The following is a 22,822-nucleotide window of genomic DNA, read 5'->3' as shown; positions in this document are numbered from 1 at the left end:
TACTAAAATATATCCTTAACGATTTTTTCAAAACTGAAATGTATCTTTGAGCAATGTTTGGGGTGCTATTATATGTTGAAATTCGAATATTACGAAAACCATTACTGAATAAAAAGTAATTAAATAGTGGAGAACACACTACCATTATGATGAGCCAATGAAAAAGTGAAGCTACGTCACCACATTAATTTATACAAGCGATTTATAAAGGCTTGACTACAAAGTACACCAAGTGGATGTAAGAAAACACGCTTAGAAAACGAATCTACTACTATTAAACAGTGGCGTCCTGAGTGTGTATTCCACATTGGACCAATTGTGTATGTACACCATCTTCCGTTTACATTTGTTTCCAAATCAGATGTTAATTGAATCATTTGTTTCCTATTATTAGGTTTGTTTTTCTGACATAACTTGCAGCATGAATAATTCTTTTATATCTTCCATCATCCCATTCGAAGTGTATGTGGCCATTGTATACCCAATAGTTTTTTTCGCCCTCAAATGAGTTCCTGATAATTAAAATTATTATAAAATTCTATAATCATATAGGCTAGACATTTTGGAAGACAAATCTTATAAGGGCTCTTTTTATAGCTTTAGTCTTTTTACACAGTATTCTTGTAACTAGCTTATAACCCTTCAATCTTTCTTTCTGTTCTAATCGATGTATAATCTCCCTTAATTCAGGATCTTTAACTTGATGATCCATTATGGACATTTTGCAAATGGCACATTCCAAAGATTTACTAAACATAAATTATTAATCTTTTGTTCCATAGTTAGCTCTAAATACACACATTCAAAGTTCTCCTCGTCATAAAATCGTAACATAAAGTTTGCTCTTATATTCAAGTTACTTGAAATCGATTTACAGTAAAAGCAAATGCTAATAATCTATACAATAAATTGCCATACCTTATGACCCTTTTTATGTATAGCATATACTAAATAAACATGATCTAACTTTAGTTCGAATTTATTATGAAATTTATTATTATCATTATTTATTTTTATAACGTTCCATACATTCAGTCACCGCCAGAAGTGCTAACAAAAAGTTCGGCTTATTCTAATCATATTTGCGTAAACGTCTATAAAAGAATGCAACAGAAACTATATTTCCCTCAATATGTAATTGCTCTAAGGTGCCTCGTAAGGATTTTAGATAGGCGTCAGATGTGATTATAATGGGCTTATTTAAATCTGGATGCTTTAGTAATACAAAAACTTCGAATAATTTTTTGATTTGGTACAAAGCTCTTTGCTGTCCTATTCAACATTCAAATTTACACCACTGAACGAATTCAAGTTATCGAATCCATCACTTCGTGAAAGTTCGGTATGAATCTACTGCAAAACTGTAGAAAACTAGCTGAGCTAATGAAATTTTTGCAATTTTCTTCGGCAGGTAGTTTTCTGACAACTTCCATTCTTGAAGGATCAATGCATATTTTTCCGTTTCCTTCAACGAAACCTAAGTATTATTTTTTTCTCTCAAACAATGCAGATTTATTAACATATTCCAACTTCATTAATGTCTGTAAAATTAATTCAATGAATCGTTTATGACTTTCTATATCTTTACAAACTGCCAAAATATAATCGAAAACCAATCAACTCATTGTTTTTTCGAAGGATATAGGAAATCTGTTAAAATTTTCAAGAAAAGAAGTAATCCTGAAGATATACCAAAAGGAACGTATTTATATTTAAATAAACCGCGTTGAGTCAAAAAGGCTTTATATTGAATTGAGTTTTCACTAATTTAAATGATGATACGCGTCATAAACAACAAGATGAATTTAATAATTCCCTCTGGCCGACTAGCTAACACATATTTCATGCGAGGAGTATATTGAGCATTTAAACACAAACGAGAATTTAGAAATTGATAGTTCATTACAAGCCTTGTACTTCCTACTTAATATTCACAAGAAAAGAACGAAAAGACCACTGGGGAGTACTAGGACAAATTATTCTTTGAGCAAGTAAATCATCTAAAATTACAGCCATTTGTTTTTGTTCTACGCCGAAAAGAGGGTAAGGTTTTTTCCGAATTGATGTTTCGTCTTAAACCAATATTTGAAGCTCAAATCCTTTTATACACCCTATATTATCACTAAAAACATAAAGATGTTTATTTACTAAATACTCAACATACCCTTGCAAACTCTGATCCTTCTCCAAGGGTCCACTGTAGTTGGTGATACTGACGATGACCGATGTTCTAAATCTCCTACCCTCGCTGGATACAAGTAACAAAAAGGCTTTCTTGAGTTGGCAACAGTTGGACTACCAAAGGGCGCTGATGAGATGGAAACATTGTAAACACATGGGGAGGAAGTAGTCTCCGTCCCCAGGCGTCGGCAATTTTTCAATCTCACCAACGCCCTTCTGTACAACCATATCACCTCATAAACAAATTGGCGTAAACGCAAGCACAATCACTACAAAGTAAATCACTTGGCGCATAATAAGAACAATCTTTCTGGAAGGGGGTGATAGATTATAAATAAGTGGTACTACAGCACGTTCTGGTTTCAATAAGGGTTTGTCGTTGTCAAAATTTATCTAAGCACTTATAAATTTTAGTTTTTGAACACCTATTATAATTGTGTCTTCTAAACCATCCAATAGAAAGAACTTAAGTTTGTGATTTTTTCTATGAAATCTGGTAAACAGGTAAACACAGGAGTTCAACTAGAAACTTTGTCGATACACACCTGCTCATGAACTCGAATAGGATTTTTCAAACTTTTTATTCCACTTCTCAAAATATTATTTGTTCAGTAACGAAACTGAGCTACAACTGTTAAGCCCCGCTTTTAATTGTTTAACCTAATATAGGCGTTGATAAGTGCTGCTATTAAGTTTTTATGGTTCTATATTTGGATTATCCCTCTTAACATTCCTGAAGCCTGAACAATCTTAGTTCATTGGATCTTTATGCACCTTGGGAACTAACTCAATAGCTGAAACAATCAGTAACACAATGTACCTGTTTATCGCTATCAATGTTCAACTTAGCTACACGTTGCGAAAGCTTATGATAGCACTAGGCAAATCTCTGATCTCCTTGACAAGAATTGCACACGTTGTACATAATAGTTGAAACACTTTCAACTACTATTTCAAACATTCACTTCTACTACGTAAATATATTAATTTCAACTTAATATAAGTTAAATTTCCATGATTTGACCTTAATATACAATATAACGACTTATTAACCCACTGAAAGGACTTGGGAATTCGACCTATATTCCTAACTCAAGATTTCTCTTACTCACACCTTCCGATTCAACAACTAAAGTGCTGTTGCCTACAGGCAAAATTAAACTAGGAATCCCGTTTGCTCTATCACCGCTATTGGCGCCGTCATGTTAGGAGAAGCTCTATGATGTTTCTACAAACACATCGTTACAATCTTCAGAGAGTATGTGTAAAAGGTTGTAATAGCTGTCAAGAACCACAAAAGTATTTTCCCTCCAATATGGACACACGCACACATACCACGCTACTCGCAAAACTCCCATTTCTAAACATTAAATATGTCTTAAAATGTTTGTAAAATTATACAGCTGTGTGTTTATGGAAACCACAAGTCGGTACTCCGTATGGGTACCGAAATATGCGGTATACAAGAGCGAGACTATAGGTATATTTTATTTGCATAATAAACGGTACAACTGGGAAAATGAAATCGAATATCAATAAGTATAATTAATATATTATTAATGGTTATCAAGATGTCAAATAAATGAGAAACCCATACAGTTATATGGTGTATGAGTTAGATGATAAAACTTCCGAAACCGATAATGGAAGGTTAATAAGTACCACAAGCTATTTCGTTGTAATTAGGTATCTCAATGGGGTTTTAGAATATCATAGGATTCAGAATACAATATTACGAAAATTAAATTATAAAACCTTTTGAAAATATATCTTCATATTTTTAAAATATTAGAAATATTTGTTAATCCGTAACTAACAGCCAGTACATCCAACAGCTACAAACACACAGTGAAATAAAGCGTAATAGTTCTGTAAATTTCGTAAACAATTATTTGTCTTACCAAATTTAAATAAGTTTTTACTTCTAAGGGTTAAGTGATTGTCTCAGTACTATTTAGACCGGAAGATTAGTTCAGTTCTAAGTTTTCTTCAACCAGTTAAAAGCGTTCATTGAGTTGTGTAAAGGAGTGAAAGTTCCCCGCCGATATCTAATATAGGAACTGTAATTATATGTTGTATGACGTCATAAACATAGAGATGCTTATGGAATTGTACTTTTACGTCACAGCTGAGTAGTTGGCATCTTTTCGCCACTCATAAATATTCATAAGTGGCGATAAGTTTGATATTGTAACATTTCCTAATGCACGGACGGTTCACAATTTGAAGAATGGATACACCTTTTTTCCGCATAGTAATGATCTTGTAAAAGACACAGAAGAAATACGACAATAGATGCACCTGCGTGTGGATTATGTAAATGGAAAACACAACAAGATATACAATAAATGTTTCCGGTTAAAGAAATGCTAATTGATCAACCAGAATACAGAAAGACTTTTGGGAAATAAATATATCAACTGCGGACGGATGTTGTAAATGGGCAAGAGAACATGACATATAATAAATGTTATCCGGTTAAAAAATGTTAATTGGACAAGCAGAATACAGAAAGACCTTTCGGAAATAAAATATGCAGATCACACACGTAGAACAATCTAATATTTGTTGGATTAATTTATATGCAGCACATGTAACGCGGCAGCTGATGTTGGAGAATACACTAGAATTTGATCGTTGGAATAGGACATCACGTGTTGGACGAAGCATATTAAATGTCCGATGATTTTAGTGAAAAGGAGGTACAGATTGGTTTTAAAGCATGGATTTATCGAGCCCTTTGAATTTTAGTACAAGAGGTGAAAGTGATTTCGCAGAGTCGTCATCTTTGCCGGGGACAGAGGTTTTATCCCAACCGGTGGTGATCCCACACTTTCGGCCAGTGGAAACAAAAGTTACTTCGTCTAAAGTGGATGTATTACCGGGAACAGAATTATCATCCCAACCGGTGGTGAGCCTGCAACTTCCGCCACTGGAAAAAGAAGTTACCCCGAACAATTTGGATGTATTGACGTCTTTATCGGGGACATCCCAACCGGTAGTGAGCCCGCAACTTCCGCCACTGGAAACAGAAGTTTTCCCGTTACTTGATGTGAATCATGACATAGAAGAATACCCCCCTACAACTTTAGCAACAGTGAGTAATTCCCCGTTGCAGAATTGGGAGTTGGAAGATCTTTTAATTTACCATGAGAGTGTACTGCGGAACGTACATCATTGGATTGTATAAAAGAGTGTATAATATGCTGGAAACCAGACGATATATGGAACCAGACGATTTGTTTTGCTTGCGGGTTCGGAGTCGGCAGTCAATGGACACATGATTGTTCAGTGTTGGATACAGAATCTCTTGAAATGAAAGCTACAGATGCCGTAACAAAAGTTGAGGTTCGTGAAGAATTATTATCGATTTGCAGAAAAAAGCATGGACAGCCTTTTGCGATGATATGGAATTTCATTGAACGTTTCCGAGATCTTGTGTGTTACTTTGAATACAGACCCACTCTATTCAAAATTTTACTAGAAAAATATTATGGGAAATATGTGGACATATGGTAAATTTTGTATTGTTTTCATTTTTAATTGTTTGATTTCCTTTTATTACTATTAGTAATCATGTATTGTGATAGTGAGAATTGTGGACAGTGAATTGTGGAAGTGTGGAATTAGTGAAAGTTGTGTGTTAAAAACTATAACTCTATAGTTACGCTCAAATGGAATAAATGGATGGATAATAATAATAATGGAACAGAATAATGCTGGAACTTTCCTTGAAAAGCACTTGTTGAGTGATAAGACTTTAGTGGAACTCTTTGAAATCTTTCATGAACGGCATCGTGAAATTTCAATCACAAACTTTATGTTAAAAACTTGTGAATGTTTAAAAAATACGGAATTTATTGGACAACTTATTCGAGTTGTCATGGAACGTTCATGTGAAATTTCAGTGTGCATTAAAATGTAGATTGTAGACATACACGGATTTAAGATTTCCCCGAACGAATTTGTGATACGTGAATTTTGTCTTACTGAGTGTGACAATACATTAAATTTCCATTGTTTATAATAGTACCATGTATTTTAAGGACTTACCAATAGGTTTCCAAAAACAAATGATTGGCTTACAAACCACTTGCATGGCTTGTCGTGGTGTAGTAAGACTGACTATCTCGTATCACATATGCGGAATATTATTATGATTTTTTGCATCAGATGCAACCATCCTTTGTAAAGGTGGGGAAAAATCCATTTGGATAAAGAAAATCTTTGCGTTAGCAAACGTTGTGGATCTGAAAGAAAAGGTTTTCAATCATTAGCAGAATTGCAAGGTACCGTTTGTAATGAAATTTGTTCAGTTCATAAGCAAGTGGAATCAAAATCGGCATGAGCATATCGAAATGCACAACAATTGAATTATTGGTGGAAAAATGAGCGATCCGCAACCCTTACTAAGGTCATAGCAAGTTTAATGTTTTCATTGTAATCTTAAAATTATTGTAAGAAAGAGATATTTTATGGAGAAATAAAAATATACAAGTTTTAAAAATTGGCATTTATTTACTTCTAAAAATCTACAAAAATCAACTTTTTTTCTTTTTATTGTGTTTTCTTCATGTTTTTTGACAAGCTTATCATTATTGTTTATTTTTTTTATGATTAAATATTGCAATACATTTGTCAAATGAAACACCACATATCATATAATACAGAAAATATAATACAAAATATCCACACATGATAAAATGATTATCTTTAACTTGTACAGTATTTACAAAATAGAGTTTAAAATTCCTTTGTAGGAACTGCTGAATTACTTTAGGCACACCCTGTGCCAGAGAATCAAAATAGTACCCATGTTTATTGTTATTGATATAGATCGCTACCCAATGGCTACCAGGTAAATCAGACTTCTCCAAATTAATAATCAGCCCTACAGGGTGTTGAACAAGTATAGGTAAACGATCAATGGGATAAATTCCAGTCACATTTGAACCGCTAATACAATCCTTTAGTAACGCTTGTAATAATTGATCACTATACATGTTTATTAGTCTATTTCGCACTTACTTTCCTCCTCTTGTTTTATTTTTTATGGAACATACGTTGCACCATTTGGATTTACGTATAAAACATAACCATATACTTTTAATTTTTCGGCATATAATAAAGCTTCACGCACACAACACTTAAATTGTCCAAATCTATGTTTAAATAAGCAAAAGAGTAAACAAGAAAACCCAACGAAGACGCTTTTGGGCACTGTAAATCTTCTAAATTTAGAACAATCCGTTCCAATATTTGCTGCGGACAGTCCTGACGTGTCTTACCATAAGTATACAAGGTACAGGTTGTATACTTATCTTAGCACAATAATGTTTCAATATAGTATGTAACAATGAGTAATCTACATCGCCATTGTACCAGTGGTTTAAATATCCAGCTTTGTACAAAGAGGATATCAGGATTTACAATTGCAAGTTCCTTAATAATAATAATATGATCATCATTATCGTTGAACGCGGAGAAGTGAACAATTACCATCGTGGCACTCAAATTACGTAATTTTACATTGTATGATCAGTATATACATTCCGGTCTTTATCGATTTGAATGAGAGAGTCGAATTGAGCTTACACAATACATGTAATGGAATTTTGTAGAGGTTGAGAAATCAAAATTTTAAATTGAAAAGATAATCAAGTATGACATCCCACGTAGAGTCAGCTAATGTTCCTGTTGTAGATAGAATAAACGGGTAAAAAGTGTATCATGTCGAAAATCTTCACGGGAAATTGTATGTGAATGATCTTGATAACATATACCGGTACCAGAAAACAGAGTGGAATAAGTTTTAACATATAATCCATTTGCAAAATCAGGAGTGAGAGGTGTCGGTAGATATGATTTTGAACCAACTTGTAATTGCAGCTTGTTAACGTTAAAACGTTGAAATTCAAAAGCCTTTACATGTGGTTGACCATTAAATGTGGCGTTTCATACAAAACATATAACAACACCTTTTGGTACTTTAGCCAAAAATAAATTATCGAGATTATATGAACTTACTTCTACGGGAATGGTATAGGTACGAGTTTAACGCGAGTAAGAGATATGCTGGCCGGAATGTGTTCCATGCCAGCATTGATTTGCATAGCTAAGTCGGCAGCAATATCTAGACGCCGTACGTGAATTGTTACGTCTTCATGTGTAATTTTACATGCTTTATTTTTAGCAGACAATAAACAAAACGTATCTTTTGTACGATGTAATTTTACAAGTAAGCTTACTTTATTAGGAAGCATATATCTCACACCGGCAATATCAGCATGGATACTATACATATCGAATGATGCAATATTTCTAACATACTGGGCACGATTTATAAATCCAGTATTTACATTGCCTAATACATTAAATTGGTTTGCAGTATCTTTATACCATAATCCCCCAGTTAAACGGTTTCGAGCGGCATCACTACTAACTTTTAATAATGTTCCGATACGGATATGAACGAGATGATGAAATAATTAATGTATCTTTTAAAAAAATATCAACTAGACTAAATAACGAACGAAGAAAATTATTTACAGGTGCAACAATATCCACATCAACTAAATTTGTATTACCGTTTTTTTTGTAATTTTACATTTTACATAGAGACACAAATATGCATTGTGAATAAAATCACCAGTTTCAGTAGGTAAAACAAATTCAATTGGTCCATCTGACGATAAGGTAGAAACCGGACGATATTCAACACTGGAAGATGACTCAATAGCAGTTTGAGTCATTGGAATAGTAAACAAATCAAGTTGCTATGTACAACATTCAGGACTATTTCCACTGAGTAAAGCCATGATTAACTAAATATATCACCGGAATATTTTCGATTACGTTTCACGGGAGGACAGAATTGTACAATAGGAGGAGCCTTACGTTTTCGTGGACGTCTCTTACAACTACGGGTTAACAACTGACTAAGTTTATTTGCAGCTTTACTTTTTAAAGTTTCTCCAGCTTCTTCTACGCTAGCACGAACGGATTCCCGTTTGTAACGCTTGCCAGCCTACAGTTCTGGCACCTTGCTTTAATAAAGGCCATGCAAAACGAACAAACCTTTAAAGAAACTACCAACCCCGTGACCCCGTTGATAAACTGGACCTGAAATGAAGGGAAGGCCACGTTACCACGGATAATACGTATGTTACTTTTTCATTTTCCAGGAGAACGTTTAAAATTAAGTGTCACTGTCAATGGTAAATTTCGTCCTGAGTGGTTCTTTAGTAGTATTTCAACACTGTTAAAGCAAAATTTAGAAAGTAGTGTAAAGTGAATATCTTGATACCGTAACGTTTGAATTTTCCCAAATTCATATTGCCAACAGTTGCAATACGTAGTAAGAGAGGTTGCGTATCTCCCACCAATTGATATTCAATAAGATCAGTATACACAAAAATTTGAAAAAGATATACCTTATCTAAGTATGGTTGTTTAAATCCCTGTTTTTGAATAACGAGATCACTTTTTCATGAAAGTCTAGTTGTATAGCCAAAGTAGGTAAAAGTGTTATAAATTCAACGTTTGGTTCAGAAGTAACATGAATAATATTGGAAGCGTTTAATCGTAAAAATTTTGAAACTTTATTTAATTCTTCCAGTATGTGTTCAATCATGCCTGAAGTTCTGTATGGCTGCGAAACATGATCACTTACTCTGAGGGAAGAACACAGACTGAAAGTATTTGAGAACAAAATCCTGAGACGAATATTCGGACCCAAGAGGAACGGGAACGGGGAATGGCGGAAACTTCATAACGAGGAACTACATAATTTATATGTTTTACCCAACATTGTTAGGGTCGTCTAGTCTAGGAGGCTTAGATGGGCGGGTCATGTAGCTAGAATGGAAGAAAGTAGAGACGCTTTCAAAGTCTTGACTAGAAGACCAATCGGAAAACGACCATTAGGAATACCTAGGCGCAGATGGGAGGACAATATTAAGATGGATCTCGCAGAGATTGGAATACAGAGTAGAAACTGGATGCAGTTAGCTAAGGGTAGAAGACAGTGGAGAGCTTTTGTGAACGCGGCATGGAACCTCCGGGTTCCATAGGCCATAGATTTAGTTAGTTAGTTAGTATGTGTTCAATGTTTGCATAATATCTAGGAGTAATTTTATTCTTCATAATTTCATGACCTTCTGATTCGTACAAACGATATTTTTATCTTCAATGATATTATGACTCGTTCAAGGAATATGCATTTCACTTCATCCGACACACCAATCCGTATCTATTGAATCAGTCCCTCTAAACGATAGGACATCAATTATGCTAGATTGCCTTCTTGTATCTTCTAAAACGTGAGCAATTTGATTATGTGTTTTCCCGTCTCGTGATGTCCAAGTGTCGCGATGTGGGAATTTTGTACTCTTCATGATTAGGTTTTTGGATGTTGCAGAATTCACGAGTCTAACATCATTGTCATTACTTTCCTTATGCAGACTTTCGTTCCCTATAATCGGTTTGTAAATATCCTCTCGTCCTACCTTTGCATTTAAATCCCCTAGCAGAATTTTCATATGGTGTGGCGGGAGTTCGTCAAATATACGTTTCACTTCTTCGTAAAAACTGTGTTTTATATCGTCAACCTTATCGTCAGTTCGGGCATGTACATTTAAAACAATAATATCACACCACCAGAGTAATAACGGAAAGTCTGTCAGTGACACATTCGACCCGTTTAATTGTTGGTAATATACGTTTATGAACGAAAAAACCTGTTCCTAACTCGTGTCTTTTATTTCCTTCCTTGCAAAAGAACGTAAAATTTCCGGAAATCTCAGATCCATTTCCTTCCCAACTAACTTACTGATCTAATACTGCGTCCATCCTGTATTTCTCTGACTCACTCGTTACGGATTTTAACGCGCCTGCCCTATAGAGACTCCTAATATTCCATGTTCCAAATCTCATGTCCATTTTCTTTTGGTGAGGTCGTGCAAAGTTATCAGTCCATATCCAAGCTTTTTGTGAATATTTCTGAACAAGTGCTTTTTTACAGGATGAGGTTGTTAGATCTACCCAAACCCGCAAGATGGAGGACCACTCCTAGTCGACTGCTTATTCAGTATATTCGCAACTAACCTCTATATCTAGAGGCCTTCTCCTCGATCCGCAACCTGAGGACGCGCCATGGCGTGGTGACAGGAATCCACGTTACAACTCGTATAAAATACTTAATAAATGAGGTGAGTTCCAAGGTTCTTTTGAATTTCAGCTATCTGCTAACTGACAAAATAATTGTATTTTAAACCGCGCCGGTCTAAATAAACCGTTAATAATTACAAAAGGAAATGTCATTCCTACAAAATATAATAATAAACAAGGGGTTAATATTATATAGATACTTAATAAACAAGGTGAATTCCAATTCTGTTCAGTTACAGCTATCTGCTATGTTGACAAAATAATACTATTTTACAGCCCGCCGATTTAAATAAAGTCCATATCGTTACAAACGGGAAGGTCCTTTCTACAACATATAATAATATAAAAAGGGGAAAATAATATTTACATATTTAATATTCGAGATGAGTTCCAAAGTTCTTTTAATTTATAGTTATCTGCCATCTTGACATAGTAATATTATTTTTCAACGCGCCGATTGAAATAAAGTGCTTATCATTACGAAAGGGAAGGTCCTTTCTACTTCATATAGTAATATGAAATGTGGGAAGTTATTTTTAAATTCTTAATATAAGAGATGACTTTTAAAGTTCTTTTGAAATACATATATCTGCCAACTTAAGCCCCATTACTATTTTACAACCCGCTGATATAAACAAACTGTTTATCATTACCAGGGGAAAATTCCTTTCTACAACATATAATAATATAAAGAGTGGCCAATAATATTTAAATAATTAATAATCAAGGTGACATCTACAGATATCTGTCAACTTGACACTATAATAATATTTTCTGCCCAGCCGATCTAAATAAACTGTTTATCATTACATAGTGCGAGGTCATTTCTACAAAATATAATAATAAAAAAGCGGGGAAATAATATTTAGATACTTAATATAAAGGGCGAGTTCCAAATTTCTTTTCAATCTTAGGTTTCTGCTAACTTGACAAGATAATACTATTTTGCTCCCCGCCGATGTAAATAAACTGTTTATCACTACAAATGGGAATGTAATTTCAACAACATATAAAAAAATTAAAAGGAGGAAACACTATTTAAATACCTTATATGCGAAACGGGTTCCACCGTTCTTTTGAATTACAGATATCTGCTAACACGAACCATAATAATTTTGTACACATTGTCGATCTAAATAAAAATATTATCATTACAAAAGGAAGGACCTTTCTGCAACATATAAAAGTATAATAAGGGGAAAATAATATTTTAATGCATAATACAACACTTGAGTTTCAAAGTTCTCTTAATTATACATATCTGTAAAATTGACACCATAATACTATTTTACACCTCGACGATTTAAATAAACTGTTTATCATTATAAAGGGGAAGGTCCTTTCTTCAACGTATTATAATATAAGAAGGGTGAGATAATATTTACATACCTAATATACTACTTGAGTTCGGAAGTTGTTTTCAATTACAGATATCTTCCAAATTGACACCATCACACCCCAATACTCACCATTACAACATTACACCCCGCCGATCTAAATAAACTGTCTATCATTACAAACTGGAAGGTCCCTTCTAGATTATCTAATAATATAAAATTGGGAAATAATATTTAAATACGGAATATACAAGGTAAGTTCCAGAGCTCTTTCCAATTACAGATATCTGCCAACTTGACACCACAATGCAACTTTACATCTCGCCGATCTAAATAAACTATCTATCATTACAAACTGGAAGGTTATTTCTACAACATCTAACAATATAAAAAGGTGAAATATGATTTACAAACTTAATATACGAGTCAGTTACATAGTTCCTTTCAGTTTCAGATATCTGTCTACTTGACACCTATTTTACACCCCGCCCATCTAAATAATAAGTTCATCATTACATAATGTAAGGTGCCTTCTACAAAATATAATAAATATAAAATGAGGGAGATAATACTTAAATACTTAAAAAAACGAGGAGAGTTCTAAAGGTCTTTTGAAATACAGATATCTGCCAACTTCACACTATAATACTATTTTACACTCCGGCAATCTAAACAAACAATTTATCGTTACATAGTGGAATGTACTCTCTACAAAATATATAAGAAAGGGATGAAATAATACTTAAATACCTTATATGCGAGGTGAGTTCCAATGCTCTTTTGAATTACAGATATATTATTACTTGAAACCATAGTACTATTTACACCCCGCCGACCTATCAAACTGTTTCTCATTACAAAGGGGAAGGAAATTTCGACAACATATACTAATATAAAAAAGGGGAAATAATATTTAAATACTGAACATACGAGGAGGGTTCCAAAGGTGTTTTGAATTACAAATATCAGACAATTTGAAACCGTAATACTATTTTAAGCACCGCCGAACTAAATAAACTGTTTATCATTACAAAAGGGAAGGTCCTTTCTACATCATATACTAAAATGAAATGTGGGAAGTAATTTTTAAAATCTTAATATACGAGGGGAGTTACAAAGTTCTTCCAATTACAGATATCTGCCAACGTAAACTGCAATACTATTTTACACCCCGCTGATCTAAAGAAACTGTACAACATATAAGATGATCTAAAACATATAATAATATAAAGAGGGGCCAATAATATTAAAATACTTAATAATCAAGGTGACATCTACAGATATTGCCAACTTGACACTATAATACTATTTTCCACCTAGCCGATCTAAATAAGTTGTTTATCATTACATAGTGGAAGGTCATTTCTGCAAAATATAATAATTAAAAGCAGGAAAATAATATTAAGGTACTTAATACAAAATGTGAGTTCCAAATTTCTTTTGAATAACGGGTACCTGCTAAATTGACAAGACAATTCTAGTTTACATCCCGCCGATTTAAATGAAGTCCATATCATTAGAAAGGGAATAGTCTCTTCTACAACATATAATAATTTTGAAAGGGCGAAAAATTATTTAAATACTAAATATACGAGGTGGGCTTCAAAGCTCTTCTCAATAACAGCTAACTGCTAACTTGACACTATAATACTATTTTGCACCTCGCCGATTTAAATAAACTGTTTACCATTACAAATGGGAGGATATTTCAAACACATATATTAATATAAAGAGGTAAATACTATTTCAATAGGTAATACACGAGGTTGGGTTCCAAAGTTTTTTTGAATTACAAATTTGTGCAAACTTGACACCATAATTCTATTTTACACCCCGCCGATTAAAAAAGCTGTTTATCGTTAAGAAGGGGAATTTTCTTTCTACAACATTTAATAATATCTGGAAATAATATTTAAATACTTAATATACGAGGTGGGTTCCAAAGTTCTTTTAAATTACAGGTATCTTCTAACTTGGCAAAATAGTACTATTTTACACAACGCCGATTGAAATGAAGTCCATATCATTACAAAGGAAAGGGTCCTTTCTACAACATAATAGTAAAAAGGGGAATAAAAATTAAATCCATAATATACGAGGCGAGTTACATAGTTATTTTCATTTATGACACCCCAATACTATTTTACACACCGCCGATCTAAAAAAGCTGTTTATCATTACAAAGGGGAAGGTCTTTCTACAACATATTGACAACTTCTATTGATAACTATGCGGAAGGAGATTCAATTACAACTGAGAATGTTTACCTTTAGAGAACTCATTTATTAAGTTAGCTTTTAAAGTAGAGTTTTACTAGGATGTTGTGATGTGTACTATTAAGTAAATTTGTTAACTCACATTTCATAGAACTGTTTGTGAATTGGTCAACGTTAGAATATCAGAGATGTATTATAGCATACCTTGACGAACGGAGGTTCGAACTTCTTGCTGCGAAGTTCGTCTCCTGACTTCCTCACAGTGGATGGATGTCCACTGGAACGTAGTTAACAGCTGATTCCCAATAGTGGCTCTATTGAGAATAATCCTCAAATTCTCGTCCAAGACTGCTCATGGAAACTAATCCAAGACTGACCCTTAACGACTGATCCTTGGAAACTGCTCCTAATTCCGTCAAACATTAGCTTTTTATCATCGTGTTCGTGATGACGAATTTTGTTGTTCTTGATTACAAATTCTGAAGTTTTACATCTCTAAGCCGAAATTGTGCTTATTCACAATTTCTGCATTTTCTTTCATTGACCAGATTCTCCAGACAGCTTATGTCTGCGAAATTCACACTTTTACCTAATTTTGGTTATGTGTATGTGTTGACATAATTTCTACAACGTTTTACATTTATTTGTTTCGTATTTGTTTTTGTTATTCTTATGACACTGCAGACTCGTGTCTATTCCTTGAAGAAACAACAAGCATCAGCAATGCGTAATACGATGATATGACATGTCTGCAACCTAATTACAACAATTTAAAATAATAAACAAACATTTTAATATTTCCTTCTGAAACCAATTAATGAGATGAATAAATTTTAGATCTTAACATCTTCCATAATTTTGGCGTAACGTGACACGCATACCGTGACACGCCCCCACTTTAAACTGAGGCATCTCCGATGCCGACTAGATCTTTGAAAAAAGATCGGCTTTCGGAGAACTCCCTGTACATGAAATTTCAAAATTATTAATTAATGTGAAAATTTACAAAATAATTCTTTTTACGTTGAAAGCCAAAATTATTGTTGAAAAACAAACAAAAATTAATGATTATTAATTTTCAGGAATTTTCCTTTTTCCTGTTTTTTTTTCAAAAGTTCATTCAATTCTTTCTCTTTATGAATCTAAATCTGTTTGATAACAGTATACTGCATGTATCTGCCATCTGTTGTAGAAATTCAATACTACTTGAACTTTGTCTGTCATTAACACACTAACGAATGTTTCCAACCGAAGTCCTTTCTTAGGGAAATTGAAACTGATATATTGATATTCACTTTATATATACACACACACTATAGTATATTTCTATGCACTTTTCACTATGATTTTCCATCTTAAATTCACCAAAACACTAATTCACTAACATAAACAGCATTATAGTTTCACCAAACTTGATCCAAATTGAACAACATAGTTGGCAACTCAATGTCAACTTCGCGTCAACGCTTTTATGCTAAAATGATGACCTTAGCGAAACTTCATCTTTCTCCTTCTCTTTCTGCGACTTCTTTTTAACCTTGACCAGATTATATCCGCTCAACGTGTAAACGTCCTTCCAACACATAATGATCCACTCTTTTGTCCAATCACTCTTACAGTTGTACTGCATAATACTACCTCGATATTTCAATTAACCAATTAACAGTCCAAATGTGAACTAAATGTGATTCTGAATATATTACTTTTTTCTTTTTAAAAAATTAAGTGTGCATACGTGATGTGTGATTACGTGTGTGACAGTGTTACATTTTTTTTCACATCCTTTATTGTGCTATACATCATCTCTACTTTTAATGGTAAGTACTCTACTTTTTATCCTTCTATTAGTTGATATTGCTTATTAAATTTAAACACTATTTATAATACTATACATGTCCTATTTTAAAAATATTTTTATTCCTATTATTAATTATGTTTCCCGTAACCGACTTTCTTTAATTATTCTTATTATTAAATCATTTATTTATCACAATTCACTGTACACAAAACGTATTTACAGATTCGGGATTTTTACTGATGCAGATTCATATTTCCATGAACCTGGGAATAGGCTTTGGATGATTCCTTGCGACCTTCCTCGCAAGACATCTTATAAATCAATTTTGTATACAGTTACTTTCTTTATTTAATTAACTTCTGTTACTACTATTTATTTATTTATATAAAAAGAATTATTTAATTTAAATCTCCATTCTTCTCGATACTCAAAAATATTTTATCATATATTTATTTATTTAAGTTTGTCAAAATCGGGTATAAAATCAAATAAAATCGATATATCTAGATGTTATTTCGATAATAAATAGTACATCTATTGTACACCATAATCGTCTATTCTTAGTTATTAACTTAAACGTCTTTAGTTACTGGTCTTGTAACATAAAAACTATCTAAGTTTTCGTCGCTTTTAGGTTTAATCAATAATATCATAATAATTAATAATATAATATAATAATCTTCATAATAATGTAATGTTAACTAGCGCTAAATAATAATTAATTAATTCATTTTGCCAAATGGCCTAAGCGTTGAAAAGATATCTCCGATCAGTTTAATAAACATGATACTTTAACTCGTCTCTTAATGTTCTGTATCTATTAAGGGTTTCTTAGCTGCCTGCATATAGCAAAGTCCTATTTCCCCTAAAAATCTTTTTTAGTAAGCTTCTTTTATTTCTTATAGCTATAGCTAGAGCTCTCTATCTTTTAACTAGTATATATATTCTTTGCTTACTCATTTACTTCTTTATTTAGCTAGCTTCTTTTCTCTTTTTTTCATTAACATTACTATAATATAATAATCATAAATTTAATAACATAATAATCATAATAATACTTAATAATTAATATATAATAATTGTCAATTCCAGTTATAATAAAATATTTCAAGTTAATACAAAATCTTGCCTTGTCATATCCATAATATATTATCTATTAATCTATTTTTCCTATTAAATTAGCTATCTATTTCTCTATTACCTTTAACTATTTTCCTTCTGTTCTTCTTCTTTCCAGATCTTTCCATCTCTCCTCTTTCTCATTTTCTCATTCCATATTTAAATGCATGTGATAAGTCTATTTTTGTACCTTTCCTTATCCTAGAACTTAACTACTCTAACTTAATCGCTAGATAGCAAGCCTTATTTTTCTATTCCTAATTTCCTTAAACATTTAAATTATTACTATGCCTAAAATCCAATTAAATAAAAAAATCAAAATTTTGATCTTTCTAGTACTCGGCTAAATAGGTAAGATCCACTAAAAAAAATTCACTGCTTTGCGGAACGACAAGTGGGTATCTAATTCCTCTCTGTACCGCCTTAATGTCGCCGAAGACTTATGTGTTCATTAATTTTCGTGAGAGGTTTGGCGCACTCCCAATTCAACGTCACGAAAATGTGATTTCTAACCTACCTAGGTTTTCCTATTAAGAATTTCCTAATTACGATGAATATATTTACTACATTTTAAAAACTTAGTCACTACACATTTAAAATTTCATCAAACATTTTTTTTATTCTTTCTTGCCTTTATTTCTTCTTACTTACTAATATTTACTAATATGCTCTTATTCTTTTTTTCAGATAGCTTACTTAGTCATAAAAATTATCCTCCATTATCTTGTTATTTAATCATATTTAACACTTTAAAATCCTATTTCTTTAATAATGTATCGTTTATTATGTCATAAAGACATCTTTATTTATTAAATTTAAATTCTAGTATTTACTCCTCTCTTAAATTCATTTTTTAAATTCCTAATAATTAATAATTACCTCTATTTAAATCTTCCTAAAAACTACAATAATATACAAATCCTTAACCTTATTATCTATCTACCTATTATAATAATTCTTAGTGACTAATCCTATTCCTAAAACTACTTATAATTACTCTTACTATAATCTTACTTAACTACTTATATTTATATATGTAACCGAATCCCATAATATAACCTTACAAATATAACTAATAATAATGCTATATACATTCTAATGAGTCTAGTATTCTCTGTTTACATGTCTAAGTCTAGCATTTACCATAACGCCTCTTACTTCTTTCCAGAAAGAAATTTGCGAACGCTACTGTGTCTAACAGCATGTTCTCTCTTGATATAACTATCTTTGACTTCTTCTCTAGCGAGCCAAAAGTCCCTACTATGTCCGCAATCTGAATTGCGTCAGAGCATTCATACGTATTCTTAAACTTTTCTAGCCAAGTGTTGACCCTTGCCTGGTCGACACACTCTCTAAAAATTCCGCATATCTGATACGATAAGCCATCCAACTTTAAACCAAAGAACGTGGCGTTCTTTAAACTTAACGACACTTCCACCACACCAGATACTACCGACATAAAATGCCTACGGTATCCTAACTCTATCAGCTTGTTGACATCAAAGTCTTTTCGCTGAAAAGTAACCATGTACCATTTCTGTTTTTTCCATAGTTGTCTTTTCTCTCGAATTACTTCTTCTGTTTCTGAAGAATACGTCGGACCATATTCATTAAAACTTCTTAACACTCCCATATCTAATCTATAATACCGACTGTCTGAATACATCGTTGCCGGTTCACCGTTATCCTGAAGAACCGGATAATGTTATTTGTGATTGTTTAGTAACGACAACATGGTTATAACTTATTCTAATACTTACAACTATCAGTATGGGTGGGTGGTGTGGGTTTAATCTAATGTTAACTTATCGCATATATATGTAATTTCAGCCTTAACTTTTGACCATAATAAACCTAACGCATGTTATTACTTTTTCTAATTACTCCTGGCCTGCGACAGGTAATTACCGGGAATCGAACTCCTAAGCACCTGCACCATGACAACTTATATTGTTAACTATGCGGAAGGAGATTCAATTACAACTGAGAATGTTTACCTTTAGAAAACTCATTTATTAAGTTAGCTTTTAAAGTAGAGTTTTACTAGGATGTTGTGATGTGTACTATTAAGTAAATTTGTTAACTCACATTTCATAGAACTGTTTGTGAATTGGTCAACGTTAGAATATCAGAGATGTATTATAGCATACCTTGACGAACGGAGGTTCGAACTTCTTGCTGCGAAGTTCGTCTCCTGACTTCCTCACAGTGGATGGATGTCCACTGGAACGTAGTTAACAGCTGATTCCCAATAGTGGCTCTATTGAGAATAATCCTCAAATTCTCGTCCAAGACTGCTCATGGAAACTAATCCAAGACTGACCCTTAACGACTGATCCTTGGAAACTGCTCCTAATTCCGTCAAACATTAGCTTTTTATCATCGTGTTCGTGATGACGAATTTTGTTGTTCTTTATTACAAATTCTGAAGTTTTACATCTCTGAGCCGAAATTTTGCTTATTCACAATTTCTGCATTTTCTTTCATTGACCAGATTCTCCAGACAGCTTATGTCTGCGAAATTCACACTTTTACCTAATTTTGGTTATGTGTATGTGTTGACATAATTTCTACAACGTTTTACATTTATTTGTTTCGTATTTGTTTTTGTTATTCTTATGACACTGCAGACTCGTGTCTATTCCTTGAAGAAACAACAAGCATCAGCAATGCGTAATACGATGATATAACATGTCTGCAACCTAATTACAACAATTTAAAATAATAAACAAACATTTTAATATTTCCTTCTGAAACCAATTAATGAGATGAATAAATTTTAGATCTTAACATCTTCCATAATTTTGGCGTAACGTGACACGCATACCGTGACAATATATATAAATGAAAAGAGGAAAATAATATTTAGATACTTAATATACAAGGTGAGTTCCAAATTTCTTTTCAATAACGGGTATCTGCTAACTTTAAAGGCAATTCCATTTTACATCCCGCCGATTTAAATAAAGTCCATATCATTACAAAGGGAATGGTCCTTTCTACAACATATAATAAAATAAAAAGGGGAAAATAATATTTAAATACTTAGTATACGAGCTGTGTTCCAAAGTTCTTTTCAATTACAGTATCTGCTAACTTGACAAGATTGTACTATTCTGCACCACGCCGATTGAAATAAAGTCAATTTCATTACAAAGCCGATTGAAATAAAGTCCATTTCATTATTGAAATAATATTTCAATACTTAATATATTACTTGAGTTCGAAAGTTATTTTGAATTACAGATATTCACCATAAAGAAACTCGACACCATAAAGTATTTTACACCCCGCCAATCTAAATAAACCGTTTATAATTACAAAGCGGAAGCTCCTTTCTACAACGTATACTAATAAAACGGAGAAATATTATTTAAATACATAATATACGAGGTTACTTCCAAAGTTTATTTGAATTACAAATCTTTGCCAACTTGACAACATAATATTTTTTACAACACCCCGATCTAAGTAAAATGTTTATAATTACAAAGTTGAAGCTCCTTTCTACAACATATATTAATAGAAAAGGGAATTATTATTTAAATACTTACTATAAGATGGTAGTTGCATAGTTCTTTTGAATTGAAGATATCGGCTAACTTGAAACTATAATACTATTTGCTTCCCACCGATCTAAATAAACTATATCATTAGAATGGGGAATGTCCATTCTAGTACATATAATAATATAAAAACTGAGAAATTATATTATAATACCTTGTATACAAGGTGAGTTCCAAACTTCATTTGAATTACAGATATCTGTAAAATTGACACCATAACACTATTTTATATAGTGCCGATTAAAAAAAAATGTTTATCATTACAAAGGGGAAGGACCTTTCTACAACATATAATAATATGAAAACAGGGAAATAATATTTAAATACATAATACTAGAGGTGAATTGGAAATTTCTTTGGAATTTCAGACATCTGCCAACTTGACACCATAATACTATTTTACACCCAGTCGATGTAAATAAACTGTTTATCATTACAAATATTAATGATATAATAATATAAAATGGGGTAAATAGTATTTAAATAATTAAAAAAGAGGCAAATTCCAAAGTTCTTTTAAATTTCAAATATCTCGCAAGTTGACATCATATTACTATTGTACATCCCGCAGATCGAAATAAACTCTTTATCACAACAAAGGGAAAGGTATTTTCTACAACATATCATAACAAAAACTGGAGGAAATGATATTTAAATACTTACTAAAAAAGCTGAATTCCAAAGTTCTTTAGAATAAAAAATATCTTCGTACTTGACACCATAATAGTATTTTTCACCCTGCAGATCCAAACAAACTCTTTATCATTACAAAGGGAAAGGTATTTTCTACAACATATCACAATATAAACTGGAGGAAATAATATTTAAATATTTAATAATCGAGGTGAGTTCCAAACTTCTTTCGAATAAAAGATATCTTCGTACTTAACACCATAATACTATTTTGCACTACACCGATCTAAATAATCTCCTTATCGTTACAAAGAGAAAGCTACATTCTACAACACATAATAACAAAAAAGGAAATATTGTTTAAATACTTAATATAAGAGGTTAATTCCAAGGTTCTTTTGAGTTATAGATATCTCCTAACTTCATACCATAGTACTATTTTACCCCGTGCCGATCTAAATGAACTGTTTATCATTTAAAAAATTAAGGACTTTTCAACAACATATAATATTATGAAAGGGGGGAAATAATATTATAATACTTAATAAACGAGGTGAATTCCAAGGTTCTTTTGAATTACAGCTATCAGCTAACTTGACAAAATAATTGTATTTTAAACCCCGCCGGTCTAAATAAACCGTTTATGATTACAAAGGGAAATGTCATTCCTACAAAATATAATAATAAACAAGGGGAAATATTATTTAGATACTTAATAAACAAGGTGAATTCCAATTCTGTTCAGTTACAGCTATCTGCTATCTTGACAAAATAATACTATTTTACACCCCACCGATTTAAATA

This window comes from Thermobia domestica, chromosome 4 (assembly GCF_964235325.1).
Source record: "Thermobia domestica chromosome 4, izTheDome1.hap1.1, whole genome shotgun sequence".
Lineage (NCBI taxonomy): Eukaryota > Metazoa > Arthropoda > Insecta > Zygentoma > Lepismatidae > Thermobia > Thermobia domestica.
The sequence above is the reverse complement of the archived record's forward strand: the minus strand, read 5'-3'. Positions refer to the sequence as shown.